The sequence below is a fragment of the Leiobunum rupestre genome, chromosome 8 (genome assembly GCF_980474605.1).
Source record: "Leiobunum rupestre chromosome 8, qqLeiRupe1.1.hap1, whole genome shotgun sequence".
NCBI classification, from domain to species: Eukaryota; Metazoa; Arthropoda; class Arachnida; order Opiliones; family Sclerosomatidae; genus Leiobunum; species Leiobunum rupestre.
Window position 1 is genome coordinate 28,916,226 of NC_143391.1, and position 18,514 is coordinate 28,934,739.

The following is an 18,514-nucleotide window of genomic DNA, read 5'->3' on the forward strand; positions in this document are numbered from 1 at the left end:
TTAAGTTCCTTCGACGTATGTGCGATAGAAAAGTAGGGACTGATTTGTATTTGACGTTTTCCGCTAAATATTATCTTTGGGAACGGGCTTAAAAGAAGGGATTTAATATTTCACGGTGATCAATTAAGCTATCAACGGTTTTCTAAGTTTCCTATTTCCAACGCTGTAAATTTAAATTTTTTTAATAACCGAGAACTATTTTACGGTTTTATTTCTAATTTATAAATTGAACATCATTTGAAATTAATCTTTAAATTCCTCCGTTTAAAATCGAGATTATTTTTAAAATTTTAAATAATTATCTATTACGGTTAACGAAATTTAAATTCGGTTGTTATAATTAGCTAATTCTAGTTGGATATGTTAAGTTACTTATTTAATTGGATGGTTACAATTACTAATATTCAATCGCTTAATGTCTAAATGTTCGAAATATTGGGCGTAAAGGTTAGGCCTGATTAGTAAAATAGTTTTCGGAGGGAAGTATAAAAACATGACGAGTACTCAATTATTAACTGGACATTTCACTCGCGGAATGGTCGACCGTGTGTGGTTCGTCGATTTATGGCTCTCGGGTCAACAGGGTCCGCCGGCCGCTCTGATCGCGCCACCGCCGCCGCCGTCCTCTTCGGCTTCCTCGGCGCGTCGGATCGGCTGTCGGCTCGTCTCTTCCGGCGTCGGCGACGTCTTCGCTCGCGGCGGAAGCGGCGGCGGATAGCGCGAAGCACAGCGGTCTCGGCACGACCTCGCCGACCTGAGTGAGCCAACCACCATCATCCGGATTCTCTGTTCTCCTCTCTTCCTTTCATCCGTCGAAGACCGGCGAAAAAATCTCCTGTTCCTGTTTGCCCCGTTCTCGTTACATCTTCCAACGAGGAAGAACCACCTGAAAATAATCAGGCACCCAATTTTATTGACGTTTCGTATTTTATACCCGTTCTTTTTTTGTTAATTAATTTATTATTGTTATTTACGGACGTAAATTTAATTTATCCTCGTCTCACTTTCGGCATTATCTGTAAAATATTAATATTTTTGATCGACAGTTGTTGGGTCTTCGCATTTTTTGACTGATTTCTCTAGTGTTAGAATTAGCGTTTGTTCTAACGCAATTATTGGAAAGAAAAATGAATTTATTCCAATTAAGATTGAAAATAAGATTAAGTATTTAAATATAAGTGCTGAATATGTTTGTTAGTTTTTTGCGCAAATATTCTTAATGGAGTCCTGGTTGATTATATTGTAAATAAAAATTATAAAATGTATGAAGGATGTGAGATTGGTTCTTAGATTATAGTTGTTTTAAAGTGCCAATAAGTAGAATAATCTGGTGGTTGGAATTCGTTCAAGCCATCGATATCAGTATAAATTAAGGTTAATTTTGAACAGAGCATATAGGACTTATACTAATGTTTATTAATTTGTATATATGTACGTGTAAAAATATTTAAGGTTGAATTATCGGTTGCCAATGTCTCAATAAGTATAATTAAATGATTTACAAAGTAGTACTTAGGAATCTGAGTTAGTCTTAGATCTGGTATGCCTACTATTTGATTGACATCACGAGTTGTTTCCTTAAAAGTTAAAAATACACCTTGTTTATTTCGATTTAAAGCGTAGAATTATCGTATCTTATGTAATTTTTAAAAAAAAACCCTTTTTTTCACACCGTACATAAGTAGACTGAAAATGTTCAAAGGTTTCATTAAGGAAAATCCTTGGTGGTATACTTACGAATGGTTAAGTCACGTATGATCTTATTGAGACTTAGACCTAACGTATTAAATTGAAGACGTCTTTAAACTTTAGAATAGCAAAGAGTTACATTATTTGAAGAACGAACTTGGTCTATTTGTCAGTTAACTTTTTAATGGTAGTTACAGAATATTAAAATCTACCACTAAACTGATCTGCAACGTACGAAACAACTCATCCTCTCAATTAGCCATTACTCATAATTACCGAACTGAATATGAATACCATATTTAAGGTCCCTTGTATGAAATAAAATCTTTAAATTAAAATCAACGAAATAAGGCGATGGGCTGGCTAATTGCGGGAATAATGTGCACTTGATTTCAATATCTAATATTTCCATTATATTTCTGTATTTTTGGATATCCCGTTATTTCTTGAGATTTCTTCAGATATTTCCAAATATTTCAAATATATCTGAATATTTCCAATATATAGTAATATATGAGATATTTCAAATATCTGATATTTCCAATATATAGTAATATATGAGATATTTCAAATATGTGATATTTCCAATACATAGTAATATTCCAGATATTTCAAATATATGATATTTCCAATACATAGTAATATTCCAGATATTTCAAATATATGATATTTCCAATACATAGTAATATTCCAGATATTTCCAATGTATCAATATTCCAGATATTTCCGATGTATCAATATTCCAGATATTTCCGATGTATCAATATTCCAGATATTTCCAATGTATCAATATTTCAGATATTTCCGATGTATCAATATTCCAGATATTTCCAATGTACCAATATTTCAGATATTTCCGATGTATCAATATTCCAGATATTTCCAATGTACCAATATTTCAGATATTTCCAATATTTAGAATTCTTCAGATATATATAATTCAGATATTTGCAATATTTATAATTTTTCAGTTATATAATTAAGATATTTGCAATATTTAGAATTTTTCAGATACTTAACTCAGATATTTGCAATATTTAGAATTTTTCTCAATATTTCAGATATGTTTCTCAATATTTCAGATATATATTTCTCAATATTTTAGATATATGTTTCTCAATATTTCAGATAAATATTTCCAATATTTCAGATAAATTCCTCAATATTTGAGATATTTTAAAAATTTCAGATATATTTTTAAAAAATTTCGAAATTTTAAATATTTCAGATATTCCCAATATTTCCAATTTCCCGAAGATATTTTATGAATATTTGAGATAAATTTCTCAGTATTATTACAAATAGTTCTTATTTCGCGTGATCTTCTATATTTCCTCGTATTTCAAACATTTATCCCGATTCCCCGAGTGTCCTAATATTTCTATGGATTTCTGAAAATTAATATCTAGATTTCCAGACATCTGTATTTCGTTTTCTCCTATACCCGTACGCCAAATTCCAGAAGTGGCTAGCCCCTTAACATACAGGTATATTTTTAACCGATATTTGATTTACGTCTGTGTTCAAAGTTCGAAGGCTATGTCCATTTTCGGCTCTACGCGATAGGCTCTTGAAATGTCATAGAACTCAGCCTGGACTTCGAGAAGATGTCGCTTAGTGGCTGAATGGATTCCAGTTTAGTCGCTGGAAATCAGGTACGATGGGATTGAATTATTTCTGAATGCTCTGGCGCTACGACTGTGGTTCACCCAACCATGGTGCGCGACTAATTTTCCAAATTTCTCAAATTGAAAGTTTAGCGAGGGGTACATGGTCGGCACTCGAGTTATAGAATTAAATTTTGGTTTCTTTCGCTTACCAAGAAGTGCCAAGTAGGAGGTGGGCGTCATTTCACTTCCGTTTTTAAGAAGTCTGGCTTTACTCTACTATAATTTTTTAAGTTGTAACCAGAAGTAAATAATATTTATCTAACGGGATAAGTATTCATTTTAATATACGGATAATGTTATTAGCTTGAATATCGGGGTGACTAGGGAAAATTTAAAGAAGAATTATATTACAATATAGGAAAAAATATGTAAAATAAAGGAAATTTTAAGAATTGCAATAGGAAAAATAAAGGATGTTATAAGAATTGTAATAGGCAAAATAAAGAAAGTTATAAGAATTTTAATAGGCAAAATAAAGGAAATTATAAGAATTGTAATAGGCAAAATAAAGAAAATTATAAGAATTGTAATAGGCAAAATAAAGGAAAATATAACAATTATAATAGGCAAAATAAAGGAAATTATAGGAAATGCTATAGGCAAAATAAAGGAAATTATAGGAAATGCTATAGGCAAAATAAAGGAAAATATAGAAAACTTAATAGGCCAAATAAATGAAAAATAATAGGCTAGTATAATCTACACACAAATTTATATATATCGTCGTGCACCCTGCTTTAACGCATATGGTGATAGGGCAGGAGTGCAAACTAACCAATAAGGAAAAATTGCAGAAGAAAAGTTGCTAAAATGTAACCCGTCTTTAAAAGATACTGTGTATTTTTGTGGTTTTTGGTGGGAAATCAAGATAAAACTATGTACAAATGAAAACGATCAAATTATACCAAAATATAGGAAAATAGGTGGAATTTATAGCGAGAAATTGAAAATATTGGAAATCCAATCACTCATGCACTTTCAAAATATTTTGAAAGAAATTGTTTCCTATACTGACTTTCTAAGACTATTAGATCGAGAAATTATAGTTCGTGAATAAGTAAAATATCCTTACGCGGTGAATTTTTTACATTTTAAATCGTTAGGCGAAGTAAAACACGCCTTAAATTTTGAGCCGCGGTTTATCGGGAAATCCGCGTCGAGCCTACGAATATTATTTTAATAGCTTAGAGTTGTCTCGTTAAAAATTGACTACATTTCGGAATTGAATTTCCAACGACCGTTGCTAAATAAAAGTGGCTCGCTTTTCACTCCATTACATAGACTGCTGGTCCGGATAGAGCGTTCAGTATTTTCAAATATCAATTGAAATGGCGCCATTAACTTGGTCTCGAGATGTAGGAAAGCTGCAAGAACCGCGATATTTATAGTTTAGAAGGCGTTTTTTTTGGAAAAGCAGGGCCCCCACTCAAATCTTCAAATTTTTTATAGGAAAAATAGGATTATATTTCTAAAAATATAGGACTTTATAGGACTATTTTTTAAAATTATAGGATTTAATAGGACTAAATATGCTATTTCATTTACTAACTTTATGCATTTAAAAAACAAAATCTATATTTAGTGAAATAAATCTTTGATTTTCACTTTCAAAATAGAAACTATGGAACCATTTCATCACAAAAATATACTAGTAGCTAACCATGTTAACAATAACAAAAGTATAGACTAGAGTGAATTTGTATAGGAATTTATCCTATAGCTACATCTATTAATTTAACAGAGTGGCGGGATTTGAAATGGGCAAAATATCAAAATTATAGGATTTTATAGGACTTTTTAGGGATTTTGCTAAAAACATAGGATGTTATAGGACATTTTTGAAAATATAGGATATTATAGAAATTATAGGACCTATGGGGGCCCTGGAAAAGAATAATTTGTCGGGTTGTCCAACGATTATATAGGCTTTCTCCGGTTGGGGAGGAGAGGGCAGAATCAATAGGTCATATCTATAGCGTCGGTGCGCGGCGGTTTCTGGGCGGATGAATCGAGGCGAGGGAGGCGCGTTTTCATTATCGATTTTGACGTCACAAACCGCGTCAGCCGGCCCAATGACGTCACGCTATCCTTAAGTCTGGAGATTGTAATAGAGAAAGGGCGCGCGCGGCGGCCAGTGATTAGCGGCGCCCCTCCATTAATGGGCTTCGCGCCACTGTCCGCCGGCGACCCGGTTCTCAAGCTGCCTCGATACGCGGCCATGCCGAATCTACCATTCTCGGAGGACAACTAAGAAATGGATAAATAAAATTTTATCCGGAGAAAATTTATGGTCGAAATTACGTACAATTAATCTATAGTTCGTTCGAGATTCACCCGCGTACCAATAAAATTCACAAAAGTCTTTATCAATTTTATTCATTGAGCCTTGATGAGGTTTTCAACCCAGTCCGATTTCGAATCTTCAAGAGATTTCAGAAATCCGAAACTGATTTTTAGATTTTAGAAAATTTATGAGAAACTAATTTTAAGATTTCTTAAATTAAAAATTGATTTTGAGATTTCAGAACTCGATTTTCGTGTTGATTTCGGGTTTTTTTAGGCTTATTTCATTTTTCTCTAGTGTATAGGGATTTGTACGAATGGCGGATCCCTCGAATGAAACTTTTTTTCATTTTAAAGGCTAATTTGACTTTACACGTTTCCCTGTCGTTTCAAATACAGACTTCCTACAGCTGATACTATTTGTGATCCAATTTTTTTCATTGAGTACAGTGTTTTAAATCTTTCGTCAATTTTTTTACAGATATTTCGATGACATTTCTAAGTTCAAAACCACCTAAAATTTTTATTTCTTTTTTTTAGTTGTGGCCACCCCTTTAGAGCAAACTTACTCAAGCCTCACCAAGTTCCCTGAAATCCCTGAATTTTGCCAAAATTTTTAAATATCCCTGAAATTTCCCTTAATGTTTAGTCAACAATTAGTTTCTCTGATATTTCCAGGTTTTCCAGGTTTGAATGAACCCTGGACATGTTCGAGAAAAATACGTTCAGAATCCGTATAGAGTATATAGCTTTGTTCATGAACAACCTTTAATAGTTCTTTTTATAAAATAACCTTGACCGTATTGTTGAAATGTTGCCTCCCCGCTTCAGCTATGAATCCGTTTTCTCTCCCACTAAAGAGTTTATGAACTCATTCTTAGGCATTGACTGAACTATTCCAGGGCAACATTTCAACAAGTTGGGCAAGCGTAAAGACATTTTATAAAATCAACTATTACGAGCGATGTCGTGGAACTTAGCAGGGGTACTACTTTTTGATGAAAATTCACTAACTGACCTCGCAACTCTTCTATTGGTTTAAAACTGTACACTTTTTTGTTGCAAAGTTTAGCGCAGAAATATCTACAATGGAAATGATGGGTCACTGTTTTAAAAGCGTAACACTAGAGCTACAATTTTTGAGCAGGGAAAAACAGGTAAAATCTACATTTCTTAAGCAGTAGCGTAGAAATAGTAGGTGGTAACTTTTCGCCTGATCTCGGACTAAAAGTGTACTCTTTTTACCCTAAAACGTTTTATTCGCCTGTTTTCCGGGGATGAGAATTACTCCGCCCCATAAACTATTAGCTTGTTCCGGAGTATTAGAGCTACACTTTTTACTCCTTCTGAAAAGGAGGTGTAAAGGAGTAAATCGGATTTTGTCGTCTGCTAGCCAGAATGTATCTGCTAAAAAGGCCAAAGGCAGCCATTTTGGAAAAACGTTTTTACTCCGTCTCGAACTATTCGCCACCACAGAATCGGAGTAAAATGACGTCATAGCGTTACTCTTCTTACCCTACTCCGAAATCCTGGAACAAGCGGAAAAAAACCACCTAGTTAAAACAGTGGTGCGTTACACCAGGGCCCGGGATCGAGTCGATAAAATGTTTCTATTTGTATTTTATTGGTATTTCATTTTATTAATCGTATATTTGGCATTCTTAACCGTATATTTTATAGTATTAGTCTTATTATTTTGTAGTATTATAAATTCTACGGTTAGTATTCTTTAAAAAATAAATTCCACTTTTCCGCCATATAGTAATGTTCAAACACCATTGTTCAAATGGTAATGTCGTGTACCCTGCTTCACTACAAAAAGCGAGAAATACCCAGAAAACTGTTCGATCACGTTCGGGGTTTTAGCCATTGGTGCACAAAAGACTGAGACAGTGAGTGGTCATTAATCTCATTAAAGCTGTTATTTAAATTATATTTAACGTATATTTTATTAAAATTTTCGATTCCATTGGGGCCTGGCCGGAGCACTTACGCAAGAGCCCAAAATGTAACGCTATGGCCCTGTTATTGAGTCGCAAAATGCGGGTTTTCAGAGATCCAAAAGTGTTTTACATGTTTCAAGGAACTTTCTAGATTTAGGGGGTACAGCTTAAAAATGAACCTAGCACTCCTCTCGACTACAATCAGGAACACGTGAATTGAGTGTTTCTAACGGATATCGGAAGACAACAAACAAATAAGAAATGACAACTTAAGGTAGGTAATAAACAATTTCAATGGAATGTCTCTTCCTGCTAACCCGTTGAAACAAGCGATACTTAACTTTTACTATTTCAAACGGAAATGGCAAAAGTTACGAAAGATAGATCTTCAATATCCTTTGTCTTCCCGATGCTCATAAATATAAAATGCCATATTTCATATGGATGAATTCCACTTCAGGACATATCTACACTTGTACTAACGAAGAACTTCCCAATTGACTCAGGTTCGTATTCAAGGTTCAGTCACAAGGAAAGTCAAATTTCTAGGAAAGTCAAATTTGAATATTCATAGCTAAATTTAATCCTGCAATGCTTCAAATCACGCTGTTCCTTGCCGGGCCCAAAGGGATGCCAAGTGTCCCTAAGCCTTGTGACTAAAAATGTGACTGCGCCCCTGAGTTGATTCATTAAGGCTAGAAGTATATTTTAAAAGAAAAATAAACGGTACTAAAAATTAATGTTTGTCATTTACAATCTGAGCTTATCTGGACTTTCTTACCAAAATAACTTCATGACAACACAAATATAACACGTATACATACTACTTGATTTTTGAAGATTATAGCGTTTTTGTTTCTTTTGTAGAATCTGAAGTGCCAAACAAGATGACAGCGCAACTGCTAAAAATCCCATGGATCGAAAATTAGGGAAATTAAAAATTATCAAACAAACTCGTTGATGATGTAACTTGACAACTTAATTTAAAATAATTATAATGGATTTTGGGAATGATAACTAATATTTAGTTCAAAATTAACGTTTTCATTGTTCCAAATTTTCAATTCGAAGTGTTGGTAACGAGACCACTCTAACCTCTTTTAACTATTAATCTTGACTATAAACGAAACGCAGAAGATATATAAAAAGTAGTAGGCTTTTGTTTCTGAGAAACATGAAAATATTACACTGAAGTTTCTATTAGTGAACTATTCGCAGTGGAAATTCACTAGAAAATGTAGACTACACTATACACTGAATATTCTGAATTATTTCATTTTTGTTTTAATTCGAAGTTTTTATATCTTTAAGAGAATATTCACATAACGTCGAGTTGGCTCGCGTGGCATGAAGGGCTGACCATCACTCTCCTACGCATTGTAACCCGGCCGCCTCGATTAAAGGCATTAAAAGTCGCTTGCTGACTTGGGCCTCAAGATGTGCCTTTAGTATTAACCTAGCTGATTATTATCATTAAGAATGAAATACACTACATATACATTGAAGTAGCAGGCATATAACACATCTAAAAAAATTAGTTAGTGTAGGGAGCTGTTGGCTCGATCTCGTGGCATGCAGGGCTTGCCACCACCCTCCTACGCATTGTAACCCGGCCACCTGAATTAAGGGCTTCAAAAGTCGCATGATGACTTAGGCCTAAGGTGGTGCCTTGGGTATTAGCCTAGCTGATTATTAAGATTATTATTATTAGCATGAATAAGAATAGCTGCTCGGGTTCTTCTCAAAATTTGAGAAGGGTTTGAATCATGAAGATATAAATCGAACCTATTTAATTTTTGATTAAATCATTTGTTTGAGTTGTAAAAAACTATTTTATCAGAGCTGAGACAAAAAGAAAATATTTGACCTATTCTTGACCGAAAATGATCGCCTTCTTTTGGCAAAGATCGAAAGCTTTCTAGTTTCATAAGGGTAAAGCACACGATACTCTTCAGGAAAAATATATTAGATGATAATGTTTTGGTGCCACAGCGCCACCTAGTGAACTAGACTCAATTTGACCGCGAATACATTACATCAGCCGAGGTCCAAAATATTCTTTTTTTAGTTTCCTTAATTTATGAGCGAGTCCCGTGTTCGGGGTGTTAAAATATCCAACCCCAAAATGGGTTAAGTCTCCAGGCGGGAGATGCAAAACTTACATTGCTTTTAAGACTCCAGGGGGAAGGTGCCAAACTAACATGGCTTTTAAGATTCCAGGGGGGAGGTGCAAAACTTACATTGCTTTTAAGTCCCCAGGGAAGGTTAGAAACTTAACATTGCTTTTAATTATCCAGGAAAGGTTAAAAAGTTCACATTGCATTTAAGTCTCCAGGGAAGGTTATAAACGTAAAATTGCTTTTTATTCCCCAGGAAAGGTTAAAAACTTCACATTGCTTTTAAGTCTCCAGGCGGAGGTGCAAAACTTACATTTCATTTAAGTCTCCACGGAAGGTTAGAAACGTAACATTGCTTTTAATTATCCAGGAAAGGTTAAAAACTTCACATTGCTTTTAAGTCTCCAGGGGGATGAGAAAAACTTAACATTGCTTTTAAGTCTCCAGGGGGATGAGAAAAACTTAACATTGCTTTTAAGTCTCCAGGAGGAGGTGCAAAAATTAACATTGCTTTTAAGTCTCCAGGCGGAGGTGCAAAACTTACATTGCATTTAAGTCTCCAGGGAAGGTTAGAAACTTACGTGGCTTTTAAGTCTCCAGGGGGAGGTGCCAAACTAACTTTGTTTTTAAGTCTCCAGGGGGGGGAGGTGCCAAACTTAACATTGCTTTTAAGTCCCTAGTGGGAGGTGCAACACTTAACATGGCTTTTAAGTCTCAATTGGGAGGTTTAAAATTTAACAATGCTTTTAAGTCATTAGGAGGAGGTGCAAAACTTAACATGGCTTTCAAGTCTTTATGTTAGGTGCAAAACCTAAAATTGCGTTTAAGTCTCCCGGGGAAGGTGAGAAACGTAACATTGCTTATGAGTCTCCAGGGGAGGTAGCGCAAAATTTAATATTGCTTTTAAGTCTTAAGTTGGGAGCAAAGTTTAAACATGAGATAAGTAACTTTTAGAGGTAAAAGACTACTCATCCTAAAAAGAATTAAAAAACTGCCATCGAAATCTGGAAAATAATTAGGAGAGGAAAAGACTTTTCACGATTAAAACATTAGGTAAAATACGAAAAAGATATTTTGATAATAGGAATTAAAAAGGGACCAATATTGCTAAACAAAATTTAAATCTGTATTTAAACTAATTTATCCTATAAACTGACTAGTGAGATTTTAATTAGCGGATCTCAAAAATTGATTTAGTTTTTAATTAATAAAAGTAATATGGTAAAAAGTCCCTTGTTGAGCCAGAACAATATTAGACTCTAAGCCAAGATATGTCTTTAATTTAAATTATAATTTTAAGCGTATCTTCGCCTCTTGAACCTAACTTGTGGTCACCTAAAACCGTTATGGAAAAACATCTCTGGCTCACTGACACTTAGACAGATTTTAGGATTCGACTCAGACTCGGTTAAAATTGTGAAATGTATTTTAAATTTAATTGAAACGATTTCGAGTTCAGTGTCGAAGAGAAATGTGTTTGTTTTAAAACTGGTCGGTACCAACAGAGCTTTGTCTCGTGGCTGACGTAAGTGACAAGTTTGAAGCTTCAAAATATTCGAGTATAGGTGAGGTCAAAACAAGTCAAAAAAACCATTTAGCAAAAGCATGAGGTAAAACCGACTCGGTTTGAACAGCTTAAAGACCTAGGTTTGCTTCTGCCTGTTCCCCTTTAAATTAACTTGCCTGGAAAGCAAATACCCTGGTGGTGGGCCAACATGTTCAGCGGTTGGCCTACCACCAGGGTATTTGCTTTCCAGGCAAGTTAATTTAAAGGGGAACAGGCAGAAGCAAACCTAGGCCTTTAAGATTATTCAACTAACAAACCATAGGGATTAAAGGGAATATAACCTCAGGTATTTAGTGTGGAACACCAACGTTTGCAGCTCTGACCGCTCTTGCCTTTTTTAAAATAAAAAAAATGTTTGGCGCCACTGTACAGAAAAAATTGAAGGGGTCTTTCATAAAGATTACTTTGCAGGTTATATTCCCTTTAAGTCAGTTCTTTATTCTTGAGATATTCCAGTACAGCGGGGCTGTATAAACAAGTGGGGTGGGCTCGGGTTTGAAGCCCAATTTTACGTCTCGCATTCAGAGTTGGCTAGTTTAAACCACACTGGTATAAAATCATGGTTCAAACCAAGTTATTATTTTTTAAAAAACCAATGGTTTTTTTTTTTAATAATTTGGTTTTGTTAATTAACTAAAAATTATTCCAAAATATTTGTACATTTTCTTACCGAAATGAGTGCATTTCTAAAGGTGACCACATTTCCTATATTTTCAATACCTTCCAATTCACAGCTTAGGTTTTCCTCGAGGTTTTCTCATGTAGAATATAACCCGAAAACATTCCGTCGTCGTGTACCCTTCGTCATCCTATATATCACTTTCTTTTATCTACTGTTTTCGATAAGAATCCTTCTTTTTGCTTATGGTTTTTCCTATATTTTACTTTAATTCGCTTGAAAATTTCCTATTTTTTCTAAAAAATTTCGAGACATTTTCTTGGTCACCCTGCATTTATACAAAATGAAACCAAAACTAAAACTTCGTTCTGGTCACGTGAGACTTGTAATAATACTCATATTAATTTTTAGTTGATTGGTAATATGTATGCACGGTTAAACAAAAGCGAAAATAGATTAAAAGTAAAAAAGCAGGGTTTAAAAAAACCTGGTTTTACCCAAAATAAAATGGTTTTTTGAGGTTTTTATAAAAAAAAGTTTTTTTTTTTTTTTCAATCCTGCTACAAACCATAAAAAAAGTGGTACCGTTAAACTGGAGAACTGAAAAATAGCTATACTCAGTTGCAACCTGAGAAGGGGAAAATTCCTTTATAAATAACACGCAGTTGGCTTCGAATTGAGATAACACGAGTGGGTACAGCTGATAAACATAAACTTCATCCAATCAAATCCGATCGGTCGCAAATAAATATTGATACCTTTCCCGAATTTTACTAGAATGCTCTCCTTTCTAAGGTTGCTATCGAGTATAGGCTTTATTTAGGGAAATAACGGCGTATTAGAGCCAAAGGGTTTCTATAGTGTTAATTAGTGTACTAGCGAAGCAACGTGTCCAGTGTTACCTAAATGTCACATTTTTAGAATAAAGTCCATGTCAGTGGCATAAAGTGGCAAATATGGCCAAAAGTGGCAAATATGGCAAAAAGTGACAAATAGTGACTAATAATCAAAAATGCATTTAAATGATGTAAATAATATCTTTCAGAGATGTAGCATCACTTACATGTGAGATAATGTTTCAGTTTTTCACAAAAGAACCATTAAAAACACCGTTAAGATATATAGCAGACGAATTCAAACTCAGGAAAAATCGTTGAAAAATAGCCAAACGAAATTACTAGATTGGGCTATAATTGAGTATCTAGCCAAAACCTGACAACTAATACAGTATATTTGTCTAAAATAGCACAAATATATTTTTCCTTTCGTATGTTTTTTTATTTTTATTAAAATTTATTATTTGCCACTATTTGGCATATTAGCCAGTAAAAGTATTATTCGCCATGTCGGTATTTACCACTTTTTGCCACATTATTTGACACCTGACATTTACCACTTCGGAACACTGAACGTGTCCGAAGCCTCGTTGGAGGCACTCTACGAATGGCCGTGAACCTATTAGTTTTATCGGCTGAAATGCGCAGTTATTTCCCCAAAGAGAGCTTAGTCTCACCCGCATCTTTCTCTATTGACCTTTGAGTAAACTCCTTTCATCGAAAACTGCAACGCCCCCTTCTGTCTCGTTAAGATCTTTTTGCAATACGTTACTCATAATTTTGCAATAGTTTCTGATAATTCTTTTAAAAGCAACGTCACAATTGACTTAAGCTGACGAGAAAAATCACAGTGTTAATTTACATGGAAAAATATCTGTGACGTATACAAACGGAAAACAGATTCCGACAAATGGAGGCTACCCCTTCGTAGCTAGTTTGCCTGTCTAACGAGTTTCCCCAATTTAAAAAACCAATATAATCATTTTTAAACCTACAATTTCATTTTTATTTTTTTGTAGAATCTGATAAATTGAGAAGATTCATTACGCAGGGCTCCCAGCGATTTTTTTATAAATATTATAGGAATTATAGGAAATTTCATAGAAAATATAGGAATTTATAGGAACATTTTTAGCCAAGAAATAGGAATTTATAGGAAAATTTTAGCTAAAAATAGGAATTTATAGGAACATTTTTAGCCAAGAAATAGGAATTTATAGGAAAATTTTAGCTAAAAATAGGAATTTATAGGAACATTTTTAGCCAAGAAATAGGAATTTATAGGAAAATTTTAGCTAAAAATAGGAATTTATAGGAACATTTTTAGCCAAGAAATAGGAATTTATAGGAAAATTTTAGCTAAAAATAGGAATTTATAGGAACATTTTTAGCCAAGAAATAGGAATTTATAGGAAAATTTTAGCTAAAAATAGGAATTTATAGGAACATTTTTAGCCAAGAAATAGGAATTTATAGGAAAATTTTAGCTAAAAATAGGAATTTATAGGAACATTTTTAGCCAAGAAATAGGAATTTATAGGAAAATTTTAGCTAAAAATAGGAATTTATAGGAACATTTTTAGCCAAGAAATAGGAATTTATAGGAAAATTTTAGCTAAAAATAGGAATTTATAGGAACATTTTTAGCCAAGAAATAGGAATTTATAGGAAAATTTTAGCTAAAAATAGGAATTTATAGGAACATTTTTAGCCAAGAAATAGGAATTTATAGGAAAATTTTAGCTAAAAATAGGAATTTATAGGAAAATTTTAGCTAAAAATAGGAATTTATAGGAACATTTTTAGCCAAGAAATAGGAATTTATATGAACATTTTTAGCCAAGAAATAGGAATTTATAGGAAAATTTTAGCTAAAAATAGGAATTTATAGGAACATTTTTAGCCAAGAAATAGGAATTTATAGGAAAATTTTAGCTAAAAATAGGAATTTATAGGAACATTTTTAGCCAAGAAATAGGAATTTATAGGAAAATTTTAGCTAAAAATAGGAATTTATAGGAACATTTTTAGCCAAGAAATAGGAATTTATAGGAACATTTTAGCTAAGAATAGGAATTTATAGGAACAATTTGGAAAAAATAGGAAATTATAGGAGTATAAAGAAATTATAGGAATTTATAGGAACTCTGGGAGCCCAACCGTTAAGGTTTTCGGGAACACCGGACCTAAGCCAGAACTAAGCTCTATTTAGAAGGCACATTTTCCCCAAACGTTTAGGCTGTTTTCTAATTATTTTTAAAATTATAGGAATCTCTGGATATAGCTATAGAGAAACTGGAAAATTTCGAAAAAATAGGAATTTATAGGAACAATTTTGAGAAAATAGGAAATTATAGGAGCATATTGAAATCGTTTATTCCCATTCGACCGAAATCCCATTCGACCGAAAGAATTTTAAAATGTAGCCCAATTGGCGGGGTGATTTGGTATTTTATTTATAAGGTATGTACTATCGAAGATCCATGTTTAGGTTAGGTTAGGTTGGGTTAGGTTGGGTTAGGTTGGGTTAGGTTGGGTTAGGTTGGGTTAGGTTGGGTTAGGTTAGGTTAGGTTAGGTTAGGTTAGGTTAGGTTAGGTTAGGTTAGGTTGGATTAGGTTAGGTTAGGTTAGGTTAAGTTAAGTTTACTATTTCAGTTTTGGTTCAGTTACTTTTCTTGACTAGGTGAAGATAAAAATATAATTCATGCTCATTCCAAAAGCCAATTTATATAGCAGCGTTCGGTCGAATGGGACACATAAAAGCGTTCGGTCGAATGGGACACATAAAAGCGTTCGGTCGAATGGGACACATAAAAGCGTTCGGTCGAAAGGGACACATAAAAACCGCACGTTTCGGCGGAATTCGGTCGAAAGGGACACATAAAAACCGCACGTTTCGGTGGAATTCGGTCGAATGGGACACATAAAAACCGCACGTTTCGGCGGAATTCGGTCGAATGGGACACATAAAAACCGCACGTTTCGGCGGAATTCGGTCGAATGGAACACATAAAAACCGCGCGTTTCGGCGGAATTCGGTCGAATGGGACACATAAAAACCGCACGTTTCGGCGGAATTCGGTCGAATGGGACACCTCAAAAACCGCCTTCGGTCGAATGTAGGGATGCACCGATATATCGGTAACCGATATATCGGCCGATATATCGGCTAATTTTTCAAATATCGGTATCGGCCAATATCGGCTTAAGCGAGGCCGATATTAGCCGATACTTCTGGTATTAGAAAAATATTTTCAGGAAAAACTTTAAAAAAAGGCGATACTCAACTAACTAATTAATGGAAAACATTTATTGCCACAACCTTACATTTCCTTTTAAAAAGGCCAGTTGATCGCTGTTGTAGGAAATAATTATTCGCGTCCAAAACGGTCAGGAATCATAAGTGGTTTTTCGACTCCAAAAGTCATAGATCATATCATTTTTTAACAGGTGGTTACGAGAGTAAACAAAAAAGCATAATATTGTGATAGGTAACTTTGTTAATATCGGCCGATATATCGGCTATCCACGATTAGCCGATATATCGGCCGGCCGATATATCGGCTGTACCCATATCGGTGCATCACTAGTCGAATGGGATTTCGGTCGAATGGGACTAAAGCATTGAAATTATAGGAATTTATAGGAACTCTGGGAGCCCTGCATTACGGCAAACGTAAATCAGAAACTTGGGTATGCACGAGCTTAAAGTGGATCTTTTTAACATCCTCGATTTTACAGTTTTACTCTAGGAAGGAAGTATTCTAGTGACGTCATCATCTCTATATTTCAAGGTTATTGGCGTAACGCTTTCCTTATTTCCGTCCTGCCTTCGAGGAATGACGGCCATCTTAGCTATTAATAGCACCCTCTAATTAAATATTTGATATTTTTATTCTATAAAATTTATTTAAGGGGGAAGACTACAGTGGACATTGTCTAATTTCGCGCTATTTCAAGCTGAACGCTTTTAATTTTGTATTTGAACTTATAAAAGTAATATTTAAGTGTAGAACAGCCTCTTGTTTAGTGCTTAAACTAATTTTGACAATTTTAAATTTAAAAGTAAGTTATTACGTTTTAATTCGGACCCCCGGAGCTAAACAAGTTGGGAAAGCGCCCAAACTACCCTTTAGTTAGGACCTTATATCTCGTTAACTACTAATATTAGAATTATCAAAATTATTTTAAGCACTAGAGGAAGGTTCAGTCTAATAATATATAATTCAATGATGTTCAGCTTGAACGAAAAAGAGGCTTTTACTGTATTCTTCCCCCTTAACTAGGTAATTGTTTTGAGGTTCTTACCTCAAAGGTAGGGGAGTTTGGCCCATCGAAAGCCCATGCGGGTATAGAGTAGTAGCACTCCGTAGCTTTGGCCATGGCCGCCATTGTGGGCGCGAATTTTTTATGAATAGGAAAAAGCATGGGTGACGTCGTGTGACGTAGCACTGCCATTACTCTATGGCAAAAAAAGCACTCTACCTGTATCGGCGCAAATTTGATTTCCGCAATCGAACGAAATTGTATTTGTAATCGTGGAGTGCGACTTTAACGTGGAGAGAGATGGAACTCTGCGCTTATCAACGCGTCACATGTTTGTTTTCATTATGCCCCGTCATCGACGCGCTTACTAGTACAGTCCCACCCTGCTGTGTCTTTTTCAAAACGATATTTAAATATTTCTAGTTAATTTACTATAAATGGGTTGTACAGGGTTGCCACCATTTAAAGAGATTTTCTCTGACTTTTTAAGATCAAAAGTTTTATTTCATATTTTACTTTTATCAGAAGTTAATAAACAAAGGTTATTGCAATGTTGAAAAAATTAGCCAAACTTTCAATAAAATAAATGATAGATCTAGAGTAAAATTACCTTAAAAAAATGTCAAGAGAAAATCGAATTCCCTGACTTTTTTCAAATTACTAAAATTCCCTGACTTTTTAGGCCCATTTTTAAATTCCCTGACTCTTCCCTGTTTTCCCTGACGTGTGGCAACCCTGTTGTATTTGATAGTGGAGATTATTCGATTATTGGGGGTACTTAAAGGGATGGAGGTGGCCCTACTACCACCAATAAATTTGGTAAATTGGCATATCGAGGTCTAGTTGCCAAAATTAAAGTTTTGATGACTTTTTTTAGGATTTGCAAAATTTTTAGTTTTCGACGCTGGAATATTTCGGTTGCTCCTTGACAAAAAAATAGTAGTTAATTTAAGGTTTAATAGGAATAATTTGACTAATAATTAATTTTTCTGTGCTTTTTTTAAATATCAAAAAATGTAAATCCCAGGATTGGCGCTTTTTGATTTTTTTAATCAATCGATTTTTTTAGTTAAATGATATTTTTTATTTTATTGAATTTATTGATTTTGATACAATTAATGGCTCTTTTCTTGTATAATTAACGGAAATTTTACTTTTATCAGTTAGCTAATCTTGAATTAAATTAAATCTTAATTAAATTTCATTACTATTTAATATTTTAGTATGCTCAGATTTTATTTTAATTTTTGAAAAACCTATTTTAGTAATTTTTTATTCCTCCATTGAAATACATTGTGTGATTTAAATAAATAATTTAAAAAATCACTTGATTTAAATCAGCCAACCCTGGTAAATCCCATATATTTGGGACTATTTAACTTTTTTTTGAAAACCATATAATTCCCACGTAATAAGTTAGCTTTGCCGGCAAATTTTATGATTTTATTTTTAATTCTTACCGTAAAACTAATTTCTTATGAAAGGCGTTAATTATCAAATTAACCAACGATTTTTAACAGGTGT

General features: G+C 34.0%; 1 long non-coding RNA gene across 1 annotated transcript in view; it reads right to left on the reverse strand.

Annotated features, from left to right (window-relative positions):
- Window positions 1-251: 251 nt before the first annotated feature.
- The window catches only part of LOC149933043 (uncharacterized), a 55,077-nt gene continuing 36,814 nt past the window's right edge, over window positions 252-18,514 (reverse strand). The window contains exon 3 of the long non-coding RNA XR_016472811.1: window positions 252-886. This is a non-coding gene — a long non-coding RNA (uncharacterized LOC149933043). The remainder of the gene's footprint in view (window positions 887-18,514) is intronic.